This window comes from Pseudorasbora parva, chromosome 6 (assembly GCF_024679245.1).
Source record: "Pseudorasbora parva isolate DD20220531a chromosome 6, ASM2467924v1, whole genome shotgun sequence".
NCBI lineage: Eukaryota > Metazoa > Chordata > Actinopteri > Cypriniformes > Gobionidae > Pseudorasbora > Pseudorasbora parva.
The window spans coordinates 50,158,973-50,178,754 of NC_090177.1; the positions used below are offsets into that span (position 1 = coordinate 50,158,973).

Genomic DNA, 19,782 nt, shown 5'->3' on the forward strand with positions numbered 1-19,782 from the left:
GAAAAGGGACCTCCTTCGAGCCGGAGTCGAACCAGCGACCTAAGGATTGCCAACCTTTCACCTACAGTCCTCCGCTCTACCAGCTGAGCTATCGAAGGCACAGAGATTACGAACGAAAGCTCAACCTATCAGAAATTTCTGATCCATAGTCAGACGCGTTTTCCATTAGGCCACTGGCCCACCGGTCTGGCGCCTTGCAGGTGTTTACACGTCTTGTTGGTAATTGACTGGACTGTTTCTCAGTGGAAGAACTGTGATCCAGAGTCAGAGACTCTCTCCAGGACAAAAAGGCTAGCCTTAGTGGTCTAGCTTGAGAAGTTGCAGCAAAACACGGTAGAGGCCCACAGTCAGGATTTAGAAGGCTCATCGAAAAGTCCTTCCCTGGTGGTCTAGTGGTTAGGATTCGGCGCTCTCACCGCCGCGGCCCGGATTTGATTCCCGGTCAGGGAACATGCTTTTGCCTTGCAACTTAGCCAAGAAAGGGTTTGCATGTGAAAAGGGACCTCCTTCGAGCCGGAGTCGAACCAGCGACCTAAGGATTGCCAACCTTTCACCTACAGTCCTCCGCTCTACCAGCTGAGCTATCGAAGGCACAGAGATTACGAACGAAAGCTCAACCTATCACAAATTTCTGATCCATAGTCAGACGCGTTTTCCATTAGGCCACTGGCCCACCGGTCTGGCGCCTTGCAGGTGTTTACACGTCTTGTTGGTAATTGACTGGACTGTTTCTCAGTGGAAGAACTGTGATCCAGAGTCAGAGACTCTCTCCAGGACAAAAAGGCTAGCCTTAGTGGTCTAGCTTGAGAAGTTGCAGCAAAACACGGTAGAGGCCCACAGTCAGGATTTAGAAGGCTCATCGAAAAGTCCTTCCCTGGTGGTCTAGTGGTTAGGATTCGGCGCTCTCACCGCCGCGGCCCGGGTTCGATTCCCGGTCAGGGAACAGTCTTTTTCCCTCCAACACAGCCAAGAAAGTGTTTGCATGTGAAAAATGACCTCCTTCGAGCCGGAGTCGAACCAGCGACCTAAGGATTTCCAACCTTCCACCTACAGTCCTCCGCTCTACCAGCTGAGCTATCGAAGGCACGCAGGTGAGCAACAGAACCTCAACCTATCAGGTTGCTGCAGCTCCACTGCCGGCTAAAAGTGCTTTTGCCGCAGACCGAAGCGCTGGCTGTTCAGTAAGGGAAGCCAAAACAATCACAACTTCCCATACCGGGAGTCGAACCCGGGCCGCCTGGGTGAAAACCAGGAATCCTGACCGCTAGACCATATGGGAATTCCTGCACCTATCAAGCAGGCTTGTGGGGGTGTTTTTCATCCATGTGGTACGTACAAGGGCAGGGTTCTGTTGAGCCCTTTGGCTTTCAGTGTGTGATCGTCCCCTTTAAAAATATGGGTATGATCCGAAGGCATTGTTTACCGAATTCAGTTTTAACAGACTCAATGGAAGAAGCTGTCATTTGTTTCGCCCAGGGGGTGAAACTTTATCCCATTCTTGTGATCACATAATAGATACTTAAAACTGCTCATTAAAGCAAGGTCCCTGTGACAGTACTTATGCGATGCATTTGAAAACACGCACGGTAATGAATGGTAAGCGCTATCTCGCAGACAAAACAGCCTATGGTTGGACTGTCAATTTATAAGAAACATAAATCAATTTAATAATTAAAGGGTGAAAGCAAAGCAAAAACAATCATTCGAGCCAGCCAGGAGTCGAACCTAGAATCTTCTGATCCGTAGTCAGACGCGTTATCCATTGCGCCACTGGCCCACTGTAGGAACGACTTGCTGGTGTTTATACGCGTCTTGTTGGTGTTTGACTGAACAGCTTCTCAGTGGAAGAACTGTGATCCAGAGTAAGAGAATCTCTCCAGGAGGAAAAGGCTAGCCTTAGAAGTTGCAGCAAAATCTGGTAGAGGCCAACAGCCAGGATTTAGGAGGCGAATAAGAAAGTCCTTCCCTGGTGGTCTAGTGGTTAGGATTCGGCGCTCTCACCGCCGCGGCCCGGATTTGATTCCCGGTCAGGGAACATGCTTTTGCCTTGCAACTTAGCCAAGAAAGGGTTTGCATGTGAAAAGGGACCTCCTTCGAGCCGGAGTCGAACCAGCGACCTAAGGATTGCCAACCTTTCACCTACAGTCCTCCGCTCTACCAGCTGAGCTATCGAAGGCACAGAGATTACGAACGAAAGCTCAACCTATCAGAAATTTCTGATCCATAGTCAGACGCGTTTTCCATTAGGCCACTGGCCCACCGGTCTGGCGCCTTGCAGGTGTTTACACGTCTTGTTGGTAATTGACTGGACTGTTTCTCAGTGGAAGAACTGTGATCCAGAGTCAGAGACTCTCTCCAGGACAAAAAGGCTAGCCTTAGTGGTCTAGCTTGAGAAGTTGCAGCAAAACACGGTAGAGGCCCACAGTCAGGATTTAGAAGGCTCATCGAAAAGTCCTTCCCTGGTGGTCTAGTGGTTAGGATTCAGCGCTCTCACCGCCGCGGCCCGGATTTGATTCCCGGTCAGGGAACATGCTTTTGCCTTGCAACTTAGCCAAGAAAGGGTTTGCATGTGAAAAGGGACCTCCTTCGAGCCGGAGTCGAACCAGCGACCTAAGGATTGCCAACCTTCCACCTACAGTCCTCCGCTCTACCAGCTGAGCTATCGAAGGCACAGAGATTACGAACGAAAGCTCAACCTATCAGAAATTTCTGATCCATAGTCAGACGCGTTTTCCATTAGGCCAATGGCCCACCGGTCTGGCGCCTTGCAGGTGTTTACACGTCTTGTTGGTAATTGACTGGACTGTTTCTCAGTGGAAGAACTGTGATCCAGAGTCAGAGACTCTCTCCAGGACAAAAAGGCTAGCCTTAGTGGTCTAGCTTGAGAAGTTGCAGCAAAGCACGTTAGAGGCCCACAGTCAGGATTTAGAAGGCTCATCGAAAAGTCCTTCCCTGGTGGTCTAGTGTTTAGGATTCGGCGCTCTCACCGCCGCGGCCCGGGTTCGATTCCCGGTCAGGGAACATGCTTTTGCCTTGCAACTTAGCCAAGAAAGGGTTTGCATGTGAAAAGGGACCTCCTTCGAGCCGGAGTCGAACCAGCGACCTAAGGATTGCCAACCTTTCACCTACAGTCCTCCGCTCTACCAGCTGAGCTATCGAAGGCACAGAGATTACGAACGAAAGCTCAACCTATCAGAAATTTCTGATCCATAGTCAGACGCGTTTTCCATTAGGCCACTGGCCCACCGGTCTGGCGCCTTGCAGGTGTTTACACGTCTTGTTGGTAATTGACTGGACTGTTTCTCAGTGGAAGAACTGTGATCCAGAGTCAGAGACTCTCTCCAGGACAAAAAGGCTAGCCTTAGTGGTCTAGCTTGAGAAGTTGCAGCAAAACACGGTAGAGGCCCACAGTCAGGATTTAGAAGGCTCATCGAAAAGTCCTTCCCTGGTGGTCTAGTGGTTAGGATTCGGCGCTCTCACCGCCGCGGCCCGGATTTGATTCCCGGTCAGGGAACATGCTTTTGCCTTGCAACTTAGCCAAAAAAGGGTTTGCATGTGAAAAGGGACCTCCTTCGAGCCGGAGTCGAACCAGCGACCTAAGGATTGCCAACCTTTCAACTACAGTGCTCCGCTCTACCAGCTGAGCTATCGAAGGCACAGAGATTACGAACGAAAGCTCAACCTATCAGAAATTTCTGATCCATAGTCAGACGCGTTTTCCATTAGGCCACTGGCCCACCGGTCTGGCGCCTTGCAGGTGTTTACACGTCTTGTTGGTAATTGACTGGACTGTTTCTCAGTGGAAGAACTGTGATCCAGAGTCAGAGACTCTCTCCAGGACAAAAAGGCTAGCCTTAGTGGTCTAGCTTGAGAAGTTGCAGCAAAACACGGTAGAGGCCCACAGTCAGGATTTAGAAGGCTCATCGAAAAGTCCTTCCCTGGTGGTCTAGTGGTTAGGATTCGGCGCTCTCACCGCCGCGGCCCGGGTTCGATTCCCGGTCAGGGAACAGTCTTTTTCCCTCCAACACAGCCAAGAAAGTGTTTGCATGTGAAGAATGACCTCCTTCGAGCCGGAGTCGAAACAGCGACCTAAGGATTTCCAACCTTCCACCTACAGTCCTCCGCTCTACCAGCTGAGCTATCGAAGGCACGCAGGTGAGCAACAGAACCTCAACCTATCAGGTTGCTGCAGCTCCACTGCCGGCTAAAAGTGCTTTTGCCGCAGACCGAAGTGCTGGCTGTTCAGTAAGGGAAGCCAAAACAATCACAACTTCCCATACCGGGAGTCGAACCCGGGCCGCCTGGGTGAAAACCAGGAATCCTGACCGCTAGACCATATGGGAATTCCTGCACGTATCAAGCAGGCTTGTGGGGGTGTTTTTCATCCATGTGGTACGTACAAGGGCAGGGTTCTGTTGAGCCCTTTGGCTTTCAGTGTGTGATCGTCCCCTTTAAAAATATGGGTATGATCCGAAGGCATTGTTTACCGAATTCAGTTTTAACAGACTCAATGGAAGAAGCTGTCATTTGTTTCGCCCAGGGGGTGAAACTTTATCCCATTCTTGTGATCACATAATAGATACTTAAAACTGCTCATTAAAGCAAGGTCCCTGTGACAGTACTTATGCGATGCATTTGAAAACACGCACGGTAATGAATGGTAAGCGCTATCTCGCAGACAAAACAGCCTATGGTTGGACTGTCAATTTATAAGAAACATAAATCAATTTAATAATTAAAGGCTGAAAGCAAAGCAAAAACAATCATTCGAGCCAGCCAGGAGTCGAACCTAGAATCTTCTGATCCGTAGTCAGACGCGTTATCCATTGCGCCACTGGCCCACTGTAGGAACGACTTGCTGGTGTTTATACGCGTCTTGTTGGTGTTTGACTGAACAGCTTCTCAGTGGAAGAACTGTGATCCAGAGTAAGAGATTCTCTCCAGGAGGAAAAGGCTAGCCTTAGAAGTTGCAGCAAAATCTGGTAGAAGCCAACAGCCAGGATTTAGGAGGCGAATAAGAAAGTCCTTCCCTGGTGGTCTAGTGGTTAGGATTCGGCGCTCTCACCGCCGCGGCCCGGATTTGATTCCCGGTCAGGGAACATGCTTTTGCCTTGCAACTTAGCCAAGAAAGGGTTTGCATGTGAAAAGGGACCTCCTTCGAGCCGGAGTCGAACCAGCGACCTAAGGATTGCCAACCTTTCACCTACAGTCCTCCGCTCTACCAGCTGAGCTATCGAAGGCACAGAGATTACGAACGAAAGCTCAACCTATCAGAAATTTCTGATCCATAGTCAGACGCGTTTTCCATTAGGCCACTGGCCCACCGGTCTGGCGCCTTGCAGGTGTTTACACGTCTTGTTGGTAATTGACTGGACTGTTTCTCAGTGGAAGAACTGTGATCCAGAGTCAGAGACTCTCTCCAGGACAAAAAGGCTAGCCTTAGTGGTCTAGCTTGAGAAGTTGCAGCAAAACACGGTAGAGGCCCACAGTCAGGATTTAGAAGGCTCATCGAATAGTCCTTCCCTGGTGGTCTAGTGGTTAGGATTCGGCGCTCTCACCGCCGCGGCCCGGATTTGATTCCCGGTCAGGGAACATGCTTTTGCCTTGCAACTTAGCCAAGAAAGGGTTTGCATGTGAAAAGGGACCTCCTTCGAGCCGGAGTCGAACCAGCGACCTAAGGATTGCCAACCTTTCAACTACAGTCCTCCGCTCTACCAGCTGAGCTATCGAAGGCACAGAGATTACGAACGAAAGCTCAACCTATCAGAAATTTCTGATCCATAGTCAGACGCGTTTTCCATTAGGCCACTGGCCCACCGGTCTGGCGCCTTGCAGGTGTTTACACGTCTTGTTGGTAATTGACTGGACTGTTTCTCAGTGGAAGAACTGTGATCCAGAGTCAGAGACTCTCTCCAGGACAAAAAGGCTAGCCTTAGTGGTCTAGCTTGAGAAGTTGCAGCAAAACACGGTAGAGGCCCACAGTCAGGATTTAGAAGGCTCATCGAAAAGTCCTTCCCTGGTGGTCTAGTGGTTAGGATTCGGCGCTCTCACCGCCGCGGCCCGGGTTCGATTCCCGGTCAGGGAACAGTCTTTTTCCCTCCAACACAGCCAAGAAAGTGTTTGCATGTGAAAAATGACCTCCTTCGAGCCGGAGTCGAAACAGCGACCTAAGGATTTCCAACCTTCCACCTACAGTCCTCCGCTCTACCAGCTGAGCTATCGAAGGCACGCAGGTGAGCAACAGAACCTCAACCTATCAGGTTGCTGCAGCTCCACTGCCGGCTAAAAGTGCTTTTGCCGCAGACAGAAGCGCTGGCTGTTCAGTAAGGGAAGCCAAAACAATCACAACTTCCCATACCGGGAGTCGAACCCGGGCCGCCTGGGTGAAAACCAGGAATCCTGACCGCTAGACCATATGGGAATTCCTGCACCTATCAAGCAGGCTTGTGGGGGTGTTTTTCATCCATGTGGTACGTACAAGGGCAGGGTTCTGTTGAGCCCTTTGGCTTTCAGTGTGTGATCGTCCCCTTTAAAAATATGGGTATGATCCGAAGGCATTGTTTACCGAATTCAGTTTTAACAGACTCAATGGAAGAAGCTGTCATTTGTTTCGCCCAGGGGGTGAAACTTTATCCCATTCTTGTGATCACATAATAGATACTTAAAACTGCTCATTAAAGCAAGGTCCCTGTGACAGTACTTATGCGATGCATTTGAAAACACGCACGGTAATGAATGGTAAGCGCTATCTCGCAGACAAAACAGCCTATGGTTGGACTGTCAATTTATAAGAAACATAAATCAATTTAATAATTAAAGGCTGAAAGCAAAGCAAAAACAATCGTTCGAGCCAGCCAGGAGTCGAACCTAGAAACTTCTGATCCATAGTCAGACGCGTTATCCATTGTGCCACTGGCCCACTGTAGGAACGACTTGCTGGTGTTTATACGCGTCTTGTTGGTGTTTGACTGAACAGCTTCTCAGTGGAAGAACTGTGATCCAGAGTAAGAGATTCTCTCCAGGAGGAAAAGGCTAGCCTTAGAAGTTGCAGCAAAATCTGGTAGAGGCCAACAGCCAGGATTTAGGAGGCGAATAAGAAAGTCCTTCCCTGGTGGTCTAGTGGTTAGGATTCGGCGCTCTCACCGCCGCGGCCCGGATTTGATTCCCGGTCAGGGAACATGCTTTTGCCTTGCAACTTAGCCAAGAAAGGGTTTGCATGTGAAAAGGGACCTCCTTCGAGCCGGAGTCGAACCAGCGACCTAAGGATTGCCAACCTTTCACCTACAGTCCTCCGCTCTACCAGCTGAGCTATCGAAGGCACAGAGATTACGAACGAAAGCTCAACCTATCAGAAATTTCTGATCCATAGTCAGACGCGTTTTCCATTAGGCCACTGGCCCACCGGTCTGGCGCCTTGCAGGTGTTTACACGTCTTGTTGGTAATTGACTGGACTGTTTCTCAGTGGAAGAACTGTGATCCAGAGTCAGAGACTCTCTCCAGGACAAAAAGGCTAGCCTTAGTGGTCTAGCTTGAGAAGTTGCAGCAAAACACGGTAGAGGCCCACAGTCAGGATTTAGAAGGCTCATCGAAAAGTCCTTCCCTGGTGGTCTAGTGGTTAGGATTCAGCGCTCTCACCGCCGCGGCCCGGATTTGATTCCCGGTCAGGGAACATGCTTTTGCCTTGCAACTTAGCCAAGAAAGGGTTTGCATGTGAAAAGGGACCTCCTTCGAGCCGGAGTCGAACCAGCGACCTAAGGATTGCCAACCTTCCACCTACAGTCCTCCGCTCTACCAGCTGAGCTATCGAAGGCACAGAGATTACGAACGAAAGCTCAACCTATCAGAAATTTCTGATCCATAGTCAGACGCGTTTTCCATTAGGCCAATGGCCCACCGGTCTGGCGCCTTGCAGGTGTTTACACGTCTTGTTGGTAATTGACTGGACTGTTTCTCAGTGGAAGAACTGTGATCCAGAGTCAGAGACTCTCTCCAGGACAAAAAGGCTAGCCTTAGTGGTCTAGCTTGAGAAGTTGCAGCAAAGCACGTTAGAGGCCCACAGTCAGGATTTAGAAGGCTCATCGAAAAGTCCTTCCCTGGTGGTCTAGTGTTTAGGATTCGGCGCTCTCACCGCCGCGGCCCGGGTTCGATTCCCGGTCAGGGAACATGCTTTTGCCTTGCAACTTAGCCAAGAAAGGGTTTGCATGTGAAAAGGGACCTCCTTCGAGCCGGAGTCGAACCAGCGACCTAAGGATTGCCAACCTTTCACCTACAGTCCTCCGCTCTACCAGCTGAGCTATCGAAGGCACAGAGATTACGAACGAAAGCTCAACCTATCAGAAATTTCTGATCCATAGTCAGACGCGTTTTCCATTAGGCCACTGGCCCACCGGTCTGGCGCCTTGCAGGTGTTTACACGTCTTGTTGGTAATTGACTGGACTGTTTCTCAGTGGAAGAACTGTGATCCAGAGTCAGAGACTCTCTCCAGGACAAAAAGGCTAGCCTTAGTGGTCTAGCTTGAGAAGTTGCAGCAAAACACGGTAGAGGCCCACAGTCAGGATTTAGAAGGCTCATCGAAAAGTCCTTCCCTGGTGGTCTAGTGGTTAGGATTCGGCACTCTCACCGCCGCGGCCCGGATTTGATTCCCGGTCAGGGAACATGCTTTTGCCTTGCAACTTAGCCAAGAAAGGGTTTGCATGTGAAAAGGGACCTCCTTCGAGCCGGAGTCGAACCAGCGACCTAAGGATTGCCAACCTTTCACCTACAGTCCTCCGCTCTACCAGCTGAGCTATCGAAGGCACAGAGATTACGAACGAAAGCTCAACCTATCAGAAATTTCTGATCCATAGTCAGACGCGTTTTCCATTAGGCCACTGGCCCACCGGTCTGGCGCCTTGCAGGTGTTTACACGTCTTGTTGGTAATTGACTGGACTGTTTCTCAGTGGAAGAACTGTGATCCAGAGTCAGAGACTCTCTCCAGGACAAAAAGGCTAGCCTTAGTGGTCTAGCTTGAGAAGTTGCAGCAAAACACGGTAGAGGCCCACAGTCAGGATTTAGAAGGCTCATCGAAAAGTCCTTCCCTGGTGGTCTAGTGGTTAGGATTCGGCGCTCTCACCGCCGCGGCCCGGATTTGATTCCCGGTCAGGGAACATGCTTTTGCCTTGCAACTTAGCCAAGAAAGGGTTTGCATGTGAAAAGGGACCTCCTTCGAGCCGGAGTCGAACCAGCGACCTAAGGATTGCCAACCTTTCACCTACAGTCCTCCGCTCTACCAGCTGAGCTATCGAAGGCACAGAGATTACGAACGAAAGCTCAACCTATCACAAATTTCTGATCCATAGTCAGACGCGTTTTCCATTAGGCCACTGGCCCACCGGTCTGGCGCCTTGCAGGTGTTTACACGTCTTGTTGGTAATTGACTGGACTGTTTCTCAGTGGAAGAACTGTGATCCAGAGTCAGAGACTCTCTCCAGGACAAAAAGGCTAGCCTTAGTGGTCTAGCTTGAGAAGTTGCAGCAAAACACGGTAGAGGCCCACAGTCAGGATTTAGAAGGCTCATCGAAAAGTCCTTCCCTGGTGGTCTAGTGGTTAGGATTCGGCGCTCTCACCGCCGCGGCCCGGGTTCGATTCCCGGTCAGGGAACAGTCTTTTTCCCTCCAACACAGCCAAGAAAGTGTTTGCATGTGAAAAATGACCTCCTTCGAGCCGGAGTCGAACCAGCGACCTAAGGATTTCCAACCTTCCACCTACAGTCCTCCGCTCTACCAGCTGAGCTATCGAAGGCACGCAGGTGAGCAACAGAACCTCAACCTATCAGGTTGCTGCAGCTCCACTGCCGGCTAAAAGTGCTTTTGCCGCAGACCGAAGCGCTGGCTGTTCAGTAAGGGAAGCCAAAACAATCACAACTTCCCATACCGGGAGTCGAACCCGGGCCGCCTGGGTGAAAACCAGGAATCCTGACCGCTAGACCATATGGGAATTCCTGCACCTATCAAGCAGGCTTGTGGGGGTGTTTTTCATCCATGTGGTACGTACAAGGGCAGGGTTCTGTTGAGCCCTTTGGCTTTCAGTGTGTGATCGTCCCCTTTAAAAATATGGGTATGATCCGAAGGCATTGTTTACCGAATTCAGTTTTAACAGACTCAATGGAAGAAGCTGTCATTTGTTTCGCCCAGGGGGTGAAACTTTATCCCATTCTTGTGATCACATAATAGATACTTAAAACTGCTCATTAAAGCAAGGTCCCTGTGACAGTACTTATGCGATGCATTTGAAAACACGCACGGTAATGAATGGTAAGCGCTATCTCGCAGACAAAACAGCCTATGGTTGGACTGTCAATTTATAAGAAACATAAATCAATTTAATAATTAAAGGGTGAAAGCAAAGCAAAAACAATCATTCGAGCCAGCCAGGAGTCGAACCTAGAATCTTCTGATCCGTAGTCAGACGCGTTATCCATTGCGCCACTGGCCCACTGTAGGAACGACTTGCTGGTGTTTATACGCGTCTTGTTGGTGTTTGACTGAACAGCTTCTCAGTGGAAGAACTGTGATCCAGAGTAAGAGAATCTCTCCAGGAGGAAAAGGCTAGCCTTAGAAGTTGCAGCAAAATCTGGTAGAGGCCAACAGCCAGGATTTAGGAGGCGAATAAGAAAGTCCTTCCCTGGTGGTCTAGTGGTTAGGATTCGGCGCTCTCACCGCCGCGGCCCGGATTTGATTCCCGGTCAGGGAACATGCTTTTGCCTTGCAACTTAGCCAAGAAAGGGTTTGCATGTGAAAAGGGACCTCCTTCGAGCCGGAGTCGAACCAGCGACCTAAGGATTGCCAACCTTTCACCTACAGTCCTCCGCTCTACCAGCTGAGCTATCGAAGGCACAGAGATTACGAACGAAAGCTCAACCTATCAGAAATTTCTGATCCATAGTCAGACGCGTTTTCCATTAGGCCACTGGCCCACCGGTCTGGCGCCTTGCAGGTGTTTACACGTCTTGTTGGTAATTGACTGGACTGTTTCTCAGTGGAAGAACTGTGATCCAGAGTCAGAGACTCTCTCCAGGACAAAAAGGCTAGCCTTAGTGGTCTAGCTTGAGAAGTTGCAGCAAAACACGGTAGAGGCCCACAGTCAGGATTTAGAAGGCTCATCGAAAAGTCCTTCCCTGGTGGTCTAGTGGTTAGGATTCAGCGCTCTCACCGCCGCGGCCCGGATTTGATTCCCGGTCAGGGAACATGCTTTTGCCTTGCAACTTAGCCAAGAAAGGGTTTGCATGTGAAAAGGGACCTCCTTCGAGCCGGAGTCGAACCAGCGACCTAAGGATTGCCAACCTTCCACCTACAGTCCTCCGCTCTACCAGCTGAGCTATCGAAGGCACAGAGATTACGAACGAAAGCTCAACCTATCAGAAATTTCTGATCCATAGTCAGACGCGTTTTCCATTAGGCCAATGGCCCACCGGTCTGGCGCCTTGCAGGTGTTTACACGTCTTGTTGGTAATTGACTGGACTGTTTCTCAGTGGAAGAACTGTGATCCAGAGTCAGAGACTCTCTCCAGGACAAAAAGGCTAGCCTTAGTGGTCTAGCTTGAGAAGTTGCAGCAAAGCACGTTAGAGGCCCACAGTCAGGATTTAGAAGGCTCATCGAAAAGTCCTTCCCTGGTGGTCTAGTGTTTAGGATTCGGCGCTCTCACCGCCGCGGCCCGGGTTCGATTCCCGGTCAGGGAACATGCTTTTGCCTTGCAACTTAGCCAAGAAAGGGTTTGCATGTGAAAAGGGACCTCCTTCGAGCCGGAGTCGAACCAGCGACCTAAGGATTGCCAACCTTTCACCTACAGTCCTCCGCTCTACCAGCTGAGCTATCGAAGGCACAGAGATTACGAACGAAAGCTCAACCTATCAGAAATTTCTGATCCATAGTCAGACGCGTTTTCCATTAGGCCACTGGCCCACCGGTCTGGCGCCTTGCAGGTGTTTACACGTCTTGTTGGTAATTGACTGGACTGTTTCTCAGTGGAAGAACTGTGATCCAGAGTCAGAGACTCTCTCCAGGACAAAAAGGCTAGCCTTAGTGGTCTAGCTTGAGAAGTTGCAGCAAAACACGGTAGAGGCCCACAGTCAGGATTTAGAAGGCTCATCGAAAAGTCCTTCCCTGGTGGTCTAGTGGTTAGGATTCGGCGCTCTCACCGCCGCGGCCCGGATTTGATTCCCGGTCAGGGAACATGCTTTTGCCTTGCAACTTAGCCAAAAAAGGGTTTGCATGTGAAAAGGGACCTCCTTCGAGCCGGAGTCGAACCAGCGACCTAAGGATTGCCAACCTTTCAACTACAGTGCTCCGCTCTACCAGCTGAGCTATCGAAGGCACAGAGATTACGAACGAAAGCTCAACCTATCAGAAATTTCTGATCCATAGTCAGACGCGTTTTCCATTAGGCCACTGGCCCACCGGTCTGGCGCCTTGCAGGTGTTTACACGTCTTGTTGGTAATTGACTGGACTGTTTCTCAGTGGAAGAACTGTGATCCAGAGTCAGAGACTCTCTCCAGGACAAAAAGGCTAGCCTTAGTGGTCTAGCTTGAGAAGTTGCAGCAAAACACGGTAGAGGCCCACAGTCAGGATTTAGAAGGCTCATCGAAAAGTCCTTCCCTGGTGGTCTAGTGGTTAGGATTCGGCGCTCTCACCGCCGCGGCCCGGGTTCGATTCCCGGTCAGGGAACAGTCTTTTTCCCTCCAACACAGCCAAGAAAGTGTTTGCATGTGAAGAATGACCTCCTTCGAGCCGGAGTCGAAACAGCGACCTAAGGATTTCCAACCTTCCACCTACAGTCCTCCGCTCTACCAGCTGAGCTATCGAAGGCACGCAGGTGAGCAACAGAACCTCAACCTATCAGGTTGCTGCAGCTCCACTGCCGGCTAAAAGTGCTTTTGCCGCAGACCGAAGTGCTGGCTGTTCAGTAAGGGAAGCCAAAACAATCACAACTTCCCATACCGGGAGTCGAACCCGGGCCGCCTGGGTGAAAACCAGGAATCCTGACCGCTAGACCATATGGGAATTCCTGCACGTATCAAGCAGGCTTGTGGGGGTGTTTTTCATCCATGTGGTACGTACAAGGGCAGGGTTCTGTTGAGCCCTTTGGCTTTCAGTGTGTGATCGTCCCCTTTAAAAATATGGGTATGATCCGAAGGCATTGTTTACCGAATTCAGTTTTAACAGACTCAATGGAAGAAGCTGTCATTTGTTTCGCCCAGGGGGTGAAACTTTATCCCATTCTTGTGATCACATAATAGATACTTAAAACTGCTCATTAAAGCAAGGTCCCTGTGACAGTACTTATGCGATGCATTTGAAAACACGCACGGTAATGAATGGTAAGCGCTATCTCGCAGACAAAACAGCCTATGGTTGGACTGTCAATTTATAAGAAACATAAATCAATTTAATAATTAAAGGCTGAAAGCAAAGCAAAAACAATCATTCGAGCCAGCCAGGAGTCGAACCTAGAATCTTCTGATCCGTAGTCAGACGCGTTATCCATTGCGCCACTGGCCCACTGTAGGAACGACTTGCTGGTGTTTATACGCGTCTTGTTGGTGTTTGACTGAACAGCTTCTCAGTGGAAGAACTGTGATCCAGAGTAAGAGATTCTCTCCAGGAGGAAAAGGCTAGCCTTAGAAGTTGCAGCAAAATCTGGTAGAAGCCAACAGCCAGGATTTAGGAGGCGAATAAGAAAGTCCTTCCCTGGTGGTCTAGTGGTTAGGATTCGGCGCTCTCACCGCCGCGGCCCGGATTTGATTCCCGGTCAGGGAACATGCTTTTGCCTTGCAACTTAGCCAAGAAAGGGTTTGCATGTGAAAAGGGACCTCCTTCGAGCCGGAGTCGAACCAGCGACCTAAGGATTGCCAACCTTTCACCTACAGTCCTCCGCTCTACCAGCTGAGCTATCGAAGGCACAGAGATTACGAACGAAAGCTCAACCTATCACAAATTTCTGATCCATAGTCAGACGCGTTTTCCATTAGGCCACTGGCCCACCGGTCTGGCGCCTTGCAGGTGTTTACACGTCTTGTTGGTAATTGACTGGACTGTTTCTCAGTGGAAGAACTGTGATCCAGAGTCAGAGACTCTCTCCAGGACAAAAAGGCTAGCCTTAGTGGTCTAGCTTGAGAAGTTGCAGCAAAACACGGTAGAGGCCCACAGTCAGGATTTAGAAGGCTCATCGAATAGTCCTTCCCTGGTGGTCTAGTGGTTAGGATTCGGCGCTCTCACCGCCGCGGCCCGGATTTGATTCCCGGTCAGGGAACATGCTTTTGCCTTGCAACTTAGCCAAGAAAGGGTTTGCATGTGAAAAGGGACCTCCTTCGAGCCGGAGTCGAACCAGCGACCTAAGGATTGCCAACCTTTCAACTACAGTCCTCCGCTCTACCAGCTGAGCTATCGAAGGCACAGAGATTACGAACGAAAGCTCAACCTATCAGAAATTTCTGATCCATAGTCAGACGCGTTTTCCATTAGGCCACTGGCCCACCGGTCTGGCGCCTTGCAGGTGTTTACACGTCTTGTTGGTAATTGACTGGACTGTTTCTCAGTGGAAGAACTGTGATCCAGAGTCAGAGACTCTCTCCAGGACAAAAAGGCTAGCCTTAGTGGTCTAGCTTGAGAAGTTGCAGCAAAACACGGTAGAGGCCCACAGTCAGGATTTAGAAGGCTCATCGAAAAGTCCTTCCCTGGTGGTCTAGTGGTTAGGATTCGGCGCTCTCACCGCCGCGGCCCGGGTTCGATTCCCGGTCAGGGAACAGTCTTTTTCCCTCCAACACAGCCAAGAAAGTGTTTGCATGTGAAAAATGACCTCCTTCGAGCCGGAGTCGAAACAGCGACCTAAGGATTTCCAACCTTCCACCTACAGTCCTCCGCTCTACCAGCTGAGCTATCGAAGGCACGCAGGTGAGCAACAGAACCTCAACCTATCAGGTTGCTGCAGCTCCACTGCCGGCTAAAAGTGCTTTTGCCGCAGACAGAAGCGCTGGCTGTTCAGTAAGGGAAGCCAAAACAATCACAACTTCCCATACCGGGAGTCGAACCCGGGCCGCCTGGGTGAAAACCAGGAATCCTGACCGCTAGACCATATGGGAATTCCTGCACCTATCAAGCAGGCTTGTGGGGGTGTTTTTCATCCATGTGGTACGTACAAGGGCAGGGTTCTGTTGAGCCCTTTGGCTTTCAGTGTGTGATCGTCCCCTTTAAAAATATGGGTATGATCCGAAGGCATTGTTTACCGAATTCAGTTTTAACAGACTCAATGGAAGAAGCTGTCATTTGTTTCGCCCAGGGGGTGAAACTTTATCCCATTCTTGTGATCACATAATAGATACTTAAAACTGCTCATTAAAGCAAGGTCCCTGTGACAGTACTTATGCGATGCATTTGAAAACACGCACGGTAATGAATGGTAAGCGCTATCTCGCAGACAAAACAGCCTATGGTTGGACTGTCAATTTATAAGAAACATAAATCAATTTAATAATTAAAGGCTGAAAGCAAAGCAAAAACAATCGTTCGAGCCAGCCAGGAGTCGAACCTAGAAACTTCTGATCCATAGTCAGACGCGTTATCCATTGTGCCACTGGCCCACTGTAGGAACGACTTGCTGGTGTTTATACGCGTCTTGTTGGTGTTTGACTGAACAGCTTCTCAGTGGAAGAACTGTGATCCAGAGTAAGAGATTCTCTCCAGGAGGAAAAGGCTAGCCTTAGAAGTTGCAGCAAAATCTGGTAGAGGCCAACAGCCAGGATTTAGGAGGCGAATAAGAAAGTCCTTCCCTGGTGGTCTAGTGGTTAGGATTCGGCGCTCTCACCGCCGCGGCCCGGATTTGATTCCCGGTCAGGGAACATGCTTTTGCCTTGCAACTTAGCCAAGAAAGGGTTTGCATGTGAAAAGGGACCTCCTTCGAGCCGGAGTCGAACCAGCGACCTAAGGATTGCCAACCTTTCACCTACAGTCCTCCGCTCTACCAGCTGAGCAATCGAAGGCACAGAGATTACGAACGAAAGCTCAACCTATCAGAAATTTCTGATCCATAGTCAGACGCGTTTTCCATTAGGCCACTGGCCCACCGGTCTGGCGCCTTGCAGGTGTTTACACGTCTTGTTGGTAATTGACTGGACTGTTTCTCAGTGGAAGAACTGTGATCCAGAGTCAGAGACTCTCTCCAGGACAAAAAGGCTAGCCTTAGTGGTCTAGCTTGAGAAGTTGCAGCAAAACACGGTAGAGGCCCACAGTCAGGATTTAGAAGGCTCATCGAAAAGTCCTTCCCTGGTGGTCTAGTGGTTAGGATTCGGCGCTCTCACCGCCGCGGCCCGGATTTGATTCCCGGTCAGGGAACATGCTTTTGCCTTGCAACTTAGCCAAGAAAGGGTTTGCATGTGAAAAGGGACCTCCTTCGAGCCGGAGTCGAACCAGCGACCTAAGGATTGCCAACCTTTCACCTACAGTCCTCCGCTCTACCAGCTGAGCTATCGAAGGCACAGAGATTACGAACGAAAGCTCAACCTATCAGAAATTTCTGATCCATAGTCAGACGCGTTTTCCATTAGGCCACTGGCCCACCGGTCTGGCGCCTTGCAGGTGTTTACACGTCTTGTTGGTAATTGACTGGACTGTTTCTCAGTGGAAGAACTGTGATCCAGAGTCAGAGACTCTCTCCAGGACAAAAAGGCTAGCCTTAGTGGTCTAGCTTGAGAAGTTGCAGCAAAACACGGTAGAGGCCCACAGTCAGGATTTAGAAGGCTCATCGAAAAGTCCTTCCCTGGTGGTCTAGTGGTTAGGATTCGGCGCTCTCACCGCCGCGGCCCGGATTTGATTCCCGGTCAGGGAACATGCTTTTGCCTTGCAACTTAGCCAAGAAAGGGTTTGCATGTGAAAAGGGACCTCCTTCGAGCCGGAGTCGAACCAGCGACCTAAGGATTGCCAACCTTTCACCTACAGTCCTCCGCTCTACCAGCTGAGCTATCGAAGGCACAGAGATTACGAACGAAAGCTCAACCTATCAGAAATTTCTGATCCATAGTCAGACGCGTTTTCCATTAGGCCACTGGCCCACCGGTCTGGCGCCTTGCAGGTGTTTACATGTCTTGTTGGTAATTGACTGGACTGTTTCTCAGTGGAAGAACTGTGATCCAGAGTCAGAGACTCTCTCCAGGACAAAAAGGCTAGCCTTAGTGGTCTAGCTTGAGAAGTTGCAGCAAAACACGGTAGAGGCCCACAGTCAGGATTTAGAAGGCTCATCGAAAAGTCCTTCCCTGGTGGTCTAGTGGTTAGGATTCGGCGCTCTCACCGCCGCGGCCCGGATTTGATTCCCGGTCAGGGAACATGCTTTTGCCTTGCAACTTAGCCAAGAAAGGGTTTGCATGTAAAAAGGGACCTCCTTCGAGCCGGAGTTGAACCAGCGACCTAAGGATTGCCAACCTTTCACCTACAGTCCTCCGCTCTACCAGCTGAGCTATCGAAGGCACAGAGATTACGAACGAAAGCTCAACCTATCAGAAATTTCTGATCCATAGTCAGACGCGTTTTCCATTAGGCCACTGGCCCACCGGTCTGGCGCCTTGCAGGTGTTTACACGTCTTGTTGGTAATTGACTGGACTGTTTCTCAGTGGAAGAACTGTGATCCAGAGTCAGAGACTCTCTCCAGGACAAAAAGGCTAGCCTTAGTGGTCTAGCTTGAGAAGTTGCAGCAAAACACGGTAGAGGCCCACAGTCAGGATTTAGAAGGCTCATCGAAAAGTCCTTCCCTGGTGGTCTAGTGGTTAGGATTCGGCGCTCTCACCGCCGCGGCCCGGGTTCGATTCCCGGTCAGGGAACAGTCTTTTTCCCTCCAACACAGCCAAGAAAGTGTTTGCATGTGAAAAATGACCTCCTTCGAGCCGGAGTCGAACCAGCGACCTAAGGATTTCCAACCTTCCACCTACAGTCCTCCGCTCTACCAGCTGAGCTATCGAAGGCACGCAGGTGAGCAACAGAACCTCAACCTATCAGGTTGCTGCAGCTCCACTGCCGGCTAAAAGTGCTTTTGCCGCAGACCGAAGCGCTGGCTGTTCAGTAAGGGAAGCCAAAACAATCACAACTTCCCATACCGGGAGTCGAACCCGGGCCGCCTGGGTGAAAACCAGGAATCCTGACCGCTAGACCATATGGGAATTCCTGCACCTATCAAGCAGGCTTGTGGGGGTGTTTTTCATCCATGTGGTACGTACAAGGGCAGGGTTCTGTTGAGCCCTTTGGCTTTCAGTGTGTGATCGTCCCCTTTAAAAATATGGGTATGATCCGAAGGCATTGTTTACCGAATTCAGTTTTAACAGACTCAATGGAAGAAGCTGTCATTTGTTTCGCCCAGGGGGTGAAACTTTATCCCATTCTTGTGATCACATAATAGATACTTAAAACTGCTCATTAAAGCAAGGTCCCTGTGACAGTACTTATGCGATGCATTTGAAAACACGCACGGTAATGAATGGTAAGCGCTATCTCGCAGACAAAACAGCCTATGGTTGGACTGTCAATTTATAAGAAACATAAATCAATTTAATAATTAAAGGGTGAAAGCAAAGCAAAAACAATCATTCGAGCCAGCCAGGAGTCGAACCTAGAATCTTCTGATCCGTAGTCAGACGCGTTATCCATTGCGCCACTGGCCCACTGTAGGAACGACTTGCTGGTGTTTATACGCGTCTTGTTGGTGTTTGACTGAACAGCTTCTCAGTGGAAGAACTGTGATCCAGAGTAAGAGAATCTCTCCAGGAGGAAAAGGCTAGCCTTAAAAGTTGCAGCAAAATCTGGTAGAGGCCAACAGCCAGGATTTAGGAGGCGAATAAGAAAGTCCTTCCCTGGTGGTCTAGTGGTTAGGATTCGGCGCTCTCACCGCCGCGGCCCGGATTTGATTCCCGGTCAGGGAACATGCTTTTGCCTTGCAACTTAGCCAAGAAAGGGTTTGCATGTGAAAAGGGACCTCCTTCGAGCCGGAGTCGAACCAGCGACCTAAGGATTGCCAACCTTTCACCTACAGTCCTCCGCTCTACCAGCTGAGCTATCGAAGGCACAGAGATTACGAACGAAAGCTCAACCTATCAGAAATTTCTGATCCATAGTCAGACGCGTTTTCCATTAGGCCACTGGCCCACCGGTCTGGCGCCTTGCAGGTGTTTACACGTCTTGTTGGTAATTGACTGGACTGTTTCTCAGTGGAAGAACTGTGATCCAGAGTCAGAGACTCTCTCCAGGACAAAAAGGCTAGCTTTAGTGGTCTAGCTTGAGAAGTTGCAGCAAAACACGGTAGAGGCCCACAGTCAGGATTTAGAAGGCTCATCGAAAAGTCCTTCCCTGGTGGTATAGTGGTTAGGATTCGGCGCTCTCACCGCCGCGGCCCGGATTTGATTCCCGGTCAGGGAACATGCTTTTGCCTTGCAACTTAGCCAAGAAAGGGTTTGCATGTAAAAAGGGACCTCCTTCGAGCCGGAGTTGAACCAGCGACCTAAGGATTGCCAACCTTTCACCTACAGTCCTCCGCTCTACCAGCTGAGCTATCGAAGGCACAGAGATTACGAACGAAAGCTCAACCTATCAGAAATTTCTGATCCATAGTCAGACGCGTTTTCCATTAGGCCACTGGCCCACCGGTCTGGCGCCTTGCAGGTGTTTACACGTCTTGTTGGTAATTGACTGGACTGTTTCTCAGTGGAAGAACTGTGATCCAGAGTCAGAGACTCTCTCCAGGACAAAAAGGCTAGCCTTAGTGGTC

General features: G+C 50.2%; 44 non-coding genes across 44 annotated transcripts; 7 read left to right on the plus strand and 37 right to left on the minus strand.

Annotated features, from left to right (window-relative positions):
- Positions 1-11: 11 nt before the first annotated feature.
- Positions 12-98, minus strand: trnay-gua (transfer RNA tyrosine (anticodon GUA)). Its single transcript is given in 2 exon segments — positions 12-47; positions 62-98. It is a non-coding gene; the product is annotated as a tRNA-Tyr (tRNA).
- A 406-nt stretch (positions 99-504) lies between these two features.
- trnay-gua (transfer RNA tyrosine (anticodon GUA)) lies at positions 505-591 on the minus strand. The gene is given in 2 exon segments: positions 505-540; positions 555-591. It is a non-coding gene; the product is annotated as a tRNA-Tyr (tRNA).
- A 280-nt stretch (positions 592-871) lies between these two features.
- On the plus strand, positions 872-943 carry trnae-cuc (transfer RNA glutamic acid (anticodon CUC)). The gene has a single exon. It is a non-coding gene; the product is annotated as a tRNA-Glu (tRNA).
- Positions 944-997: 54 nt separating this feature from the next.
- On the minus strand, positions 998-1,084 carry trnay-gua (transfer RNA tyrosine (anticodon GUA)). Its single transcript is given in 2 exon segments — positions 998-1,033; positions 1,048-1,084. It is a non-coding gene; the product is annotated as a tRNA-Tyr (tRNA).
- A 123-nt stretch (positions 1,085-1,207) lies between these two features.
- On the minus strand, positions 1,208-1,279 carry trnae-uuc (transfer RNA glutamic acid (anticodon UUC)). Its single transcript has one exon. It is a non-coding gene; the product is annotated as a tRNA-Glu (tRNA).
- A 425-nt stretch (positions 1,280-1,704) lies between these two features.
- trnar-acg (transfer RNA arginine (anticodon ACG)) lies at positions 1,705-1,777 on the minus strand. Its single transcript has one exon. It is a non-coding gene; the product is annotated as a tRNA-Arg (tRNA).
- Positions 1,778-2,089: 312 nt separating this feature from the next.
- On the minus strand, positions 2,090-2,176 carry trnay-gua (transfer RNA tyrosine (anticodon GUA)). Its single transcript is given in 2 exon segments — positions 2,090-2,125; positions 2,140-2,176. It is a non-coding gene; the product is annotated as a tRNA-Tyr (tRNA).
- Positions 2,177-2,582: 406 nt separating this feature from the next.
- Positions 2,583-2,669, minus strand: trnay-gua (transfer RNA tyrosine (anticodon GUA)). The gene is given in 2 exon segments: positions 2,583-2,618; positions 2,633-2,669. It is a non-coding gene; the product is annotated as a tRNA-Tyr (tRNA).
- A 406-nt stretch (positions 2,670-3,075) lies between these two features.
- Positions 3,076-3,162, minus strand: trnay-gua (transfer RNA tyrosine (anticodon GUA)). The gene is given in 2 exon segments: positions 3,076-3,111; positions 3,126-3,162. It is a non-coding gene; the product is annotated as a tRNA-Tyr (tRNA).
- Positions 3,163-3,935: 773 nt separating this feature from the next.
- On the plus strand, positions 3,936-4,007 carry trnae-cuc (transfer RNA glutamic acid (anticodon CUC)). The gene has a single exon. It is a non-coding gene; the product is annotated as a tRNA-Glu (tRNA).
- A 264-nt stretch (positions 4,008-4,271) lies between these two features.
- Positions 4,272-4,343, minus strand: trnae-uuc (transfer RNA glutamic acid (anticodon UUC)). The gene has a single exon. It is a non-coding gene; the product is annotated as a tRNA-Glu (tRNA).
- Positions 4,344-4,768: 425 nt separating this feature from the next.
- On the minus strand, positions 4,769-4,841 carry trnar-acg (transfer RNA arginine (anticodon ACG)). Its single transcript has one exon. It is a non-coding gene; the product is annotated as a tRNA-Arg (tRNA).
- Positions 4,842-5,153: 312 nt separating this feature from the next.
- Positions 5,154-5,240, minus strand: trnay-gua (transfer RNA tyrosine (anticodon GUA)). The gene is given in 2 exon segments: positions 5,154-5,189; positions 5,204-5,240. It is a non-coding gene; the product is annotated as a tRNA-Tyr (tRNA).
- A 406-nt stretch (positions 5,241-5,646) lies between these two features.
- Positions 5,647-5,733, minus strand: trnay-gua (transfer RNA tyrosine (anticodon GUA)). The gene is given in 2 exon segments: positions 5,647-5,682; positions 5,697-5,733. It is a non-coding gene; the product is annotated as a tRNA-Tyr (tRNA).
- A 280-nt stretch (positions 5,734-6,013) lies between these two features.
- On the plus strand, positions 6,014-6,085 carry trnae-cuc (transfer RNA glutamic acid (anticodon CUC)). The gene has a single exon. It is a non-coding gene; the product is annotated as a tRNA-Glu (tRNA).
- Positions 6,086-6,349: 264 nt separating this feature from the next.
- On the minus strand, positions 6,350-6,421 carry trnae-uuc (transfer RNA glutamic acid (anticodon UUC)). Its single transcript has one exon. It is a non-coding gene; the product is annotated as a tRNA-Glu (tRNA).
- A 425-nt stretch (positions 6,422-6,846) lies between these two features.
- trnah-aug (transfer RNA histidin (anticodon AUG)) lies at positions 6,847-6,919 on the minus strand. Its single transcript has one exon. It is a non-coding gene; the product is annotated as a tRNA-His (tRNA).
- Positions 6,920-7,231: 312 nt separating this feature from the next.
- Positions 7,232-7,318, minus strand: trnay-gua (transfer RNA tyrosine (anticodon GUA)). The gene is given in 2 exon segments: positions 7,232-7,267; positions 7,282-7,318. It is a non-coding gene; the product is annotated as a tRNA-Tyr (tRNA).
- A 406-nt stretch (positions 7,319-7,724) lies between these two features.
- On the minus strand, positions 7,725-7,811 carry trnay-gua (transfer RNA tyrosine (anticodon GUA)). The gene is given in 2 exon segments: positions 7,725-7,760; positions 7,775-7,811. It is a non-coding gene; the product is annotated as a tRNA-Tyr (tRNA).
- A 406-nt stretch (positions 7,812-8,217) lies between these two features.
- On the minus strand, positions 8,218-8,304 carry trnay-gua (transfer RNA tyrosine (anticodon GUA)). Its single transcript is given in 2 exon segments — positions 8,218-8,253; positions 8,268-8,304. It is a non-coding gene; the product is annotated as a tRNA-Tyr (tRNA).
- Positions 8,305-8,710: 406 nt separating this feature from the next.
- Positions 8,711-8,797, minus strand: trnay-gua (transfer RNA tyrosine (anticodon GUA)). The gene is given in 2 exon segments: positions 8,711-8,746; positions 8,761-8,797. It is a non-coding gene; the product is annotated as a tRNA-Tyr (tRNA).
- A 406-nt stretch (positions 8,798-9,203) lies between these two features.
- On the minus strand, positions 9,204-9,290 carry trnay-gua (transfer RNA tyrosine (anticodon GUA)). Its single transcript is given in 2 exon segments — positions 9,204-9,239; positions 9,254-9,290. It is a non-coding gene; the product is annotated as a tRNA-Tyr (tRNA).
- A 280-nt stretch (positions 9,291-9,570) lies between these two features.
- Positions 9,571-9,642, plus strand: trnae-cuc (transfer RNA glutamic acid (anticodon CUC)). Its single transcript has one exon. It is a non-coding gene; the product is annotated as a tRNA-Glu (tRNA).
- A 54-nt stretch (positions 9,643-9,696) lies between these two features.
- trnay-gua (transfer RNA tyrosine (anticodon GUA)) lies at positions 9,697-9,783 on the minus strand. The gene is given in 2 exon segments: positions 9,697-9,732; positions 9,747-9,783. It is a non-coding gene; the product is annotated as a tRNA-Tyr (tRNA).
- Positions 9,784-9,906: 123 nt separating this feature from the next.
- On the minus strand, positions 9,907-9,978 carry trnae-uuc (transfer RNA glutamic acid (anticodon UUC)). The gene has a single exon. It is a non-coding gene; the product is annotated as a tRNA-Glu (tRNA).
- Positions 9,979-10,403: 425 nt separating this feature from the next.
- Positions 10,404-10,476, minus strand: trnar-acg (transfer RNA arginine (anticodon ACG)). Its single transcript has one exon. It is a non-coding gene; the product is annotated as a tRNA-Arg (tRNA).
- A 312-nt stretch (positions 10,477-10,788) lies between these two features.
- Positions 10,789-10,875, minus strand: trnay-gua (transfer RNA tyrosine (anticodon GUA)). The gene is given in 2 exon segments: positions 10,789-10,824; positions 10,839-10,875. It is a non-coding gene; the product is annotated as a tRNA-Tyr (tRNA).
- A 406-nt stretch (positions 10,876-11,281) lies between these two features.
- trnay-gua (transfer RNA tyrosine (anticodon GUA)) lies at positions 11,282-11,368 on the minus strand. Its single transcript is given in 2 exon segments — positions 11,282-11,317; positions 11,332-11,368. It is a non-coding gene; the product is annotated as a tRNA-Tyr (tRNA).
- Positions 11,369-11,774: 406 nt separating this feature from the next.
- trnay-gua (transfer RNA tyrosine (anticodon GUA)) lies at positions 11,775-11,861 on the minus strand. The gene is given in 2 exon segments: positions 11,775-11,810; positions 11,825-11,861. It is a non-coding gene; the product is annotated as a tRNA-Tyr (tRNA).
- Positions 11,862-12,634: 773 nt separating this feature from the next.
- Positions 12,635-12,706, plus strand: trnae-cuc (transfer RNA glutamic acid (anticodon CUC)). The gene has a single exon. It is a non-coding gene; the product is annotated as a tRNA-Glu (tRNA).
- A 264-nt stretch (positions 12,707-12,970) lies between these two features.
- On the minus strand, positions 12,971-13,042 carry trnae-uuc (transfer RNA glutamic acid (anticodon UUC)). Its single transcript has one exon. It is a non-coding gene; the product is annotated as a tRNA-Glu (tRNA).
- Positions 13,043-13,467: 425 nt separating this feature from the next.
- trnar-acg (transfer RNA arginine (anticodon ACG)) lies at positions 13,468-13,540 on the minus strand. Its single transcript has one exon. It is a non-coding gene; the product is annotated as a tRNA-Arg (tRNA).
- A 312-nt stretch (positions 13,541-13,852) lies between these two features.
- On the minus strand, positions 13,853-13,939 carry trnay-gua (transfer RNA tyrosine (anticodon GUA)). Its single transcript is given in 2 exon segments — positions 13,853-13,888; positions 13,903-13,939. It is a non-coding gene; the product is annotated as a tRNA-Tyr (tRNA).
- A 406-nt stretch (positions 13,940-14,345) lies between these two features.
- trnay-gua (transfer RNA tyrosine (anticodon GUA)) lies at positions 14,346-14,432 on the minus strand. Its single transcript is given in 2 exon segments — positions 14,346-14,381; positions 14,396-14,432. It is a non-coding gene; the product is annotated as a tRNA-Tyr (tRNA).
- A 280-nt stretch (positions 14,433-14,712) lies between these two features.
- trnae-cuc (transfer RNA glutamic acid (anticodon CUC)) lies at positions 14,713-14,784 on the plus strand. The gene has a single exon. It is a non-coding gene; the product is annotated as a tRNA-Glu (tRNA).
- Positions 14,785-15,048: 264 nt separating this feature from the next.
- On the minus strand, positions 15,049-15,120 carry trnae-uuc (transfer RNA glutamic acid (anticodon UUC)). Its single transcript has one exon. It is a non-coding gene; the product is annotated as a tRNA-Glu (tRNA).
- A 425-nt stretch (positions 15,121-15,545) lies between these two features.
- Positions 15,546-15,618, minus strand: trnah-aug (transfer RNA histidin (anticodon AUG)). Its single transcript has one exon. It is a non-coding gene; the product is annotated as a tRNA-His (tRNA).
- Positions 15,619-16,423: 805 nt separating this feature from the next.
- trnay-gua (transfer RNA tyrosine (anticodon GUA)) lies at positions 16,424-16,510 on the minus strand. The gene is given in 2 exon segments: positions 16,424-16,459; positions 16,474-16,510. It is a non-coding gene; the product is annotated as a tRNA-Tyr (tRNA).
- A 406-nt stretch (positions 16,511-16,916) lies between these two features.
- Positions 16,917-17,003, minus strand: trnay-gua (transfer RNA tyrosine (anticodon GUA)). The gene is given in 2 exon segments: positions 16,917-16,952; positions 16,967-17,003. It is a non-coding gene; the product is annotated as a tRNA-Tyr (tRNA).
- Positions 17,004-17,776: 773 nt separating this feature from the next.
- Positions 17,777-17,848, plus strand: trnae-cuc (transfer RNA glutamic acid (anticodon CUC)). The gene has a single exon. It is a non-coding gene; the product is annotated as a tRNA-Glu (tRNA).
- Positions 17,849-17,902: 54 nt separating this feature from the next.
- On the minus strand, positions 17,903-17,989 carry trnay-gua (transfer RNA tyrosine (anticodon GUA)). The gene is given in 2 exon segments: positions 17,903-17,938; positions 17,953-17,989. It is a non-coding gene; the product is annotated as a tRNA-Tyr (tRNA).
- Positions 17,990-18,112: 123 nt separating this feature from the next.
- Positions 18,113-18,184, minus strand: trnae-uuc (transfer RNA glutamic acid (anticodon UUC)). The gene has a single exon. It is a non-coding gene; the product is annotated as a tRNA-Glu (tRNA).
- Positions 18,185-18,609: 425 nt separating this feature from the next.
- On the minus strand, positions 18,610-18,682 carry trnar-acg (transfer RNA arginine (anticodon ACG)). The gene has a single exon. It is a non-coding gene; the product is annotated as a tRNA-Arg (tRNA).
- A 312-nt stretch (positions 18,683-18,994) lies between these two features.
- On the minus strand, positions 18,995-19,081 carry trnay-gua (transfer RNA tyrosine (anticodon GUA)). Its single transcript is given in 2 exon segments — positions 18,995-19,030; positions 19,045-19,081. It is a non-coding gene; the product is annotated as a tRNA-Tyr (tRNA).
- Between the last annotated feature and the right edge of the window lie 701 nt (positions 19,082-19,782).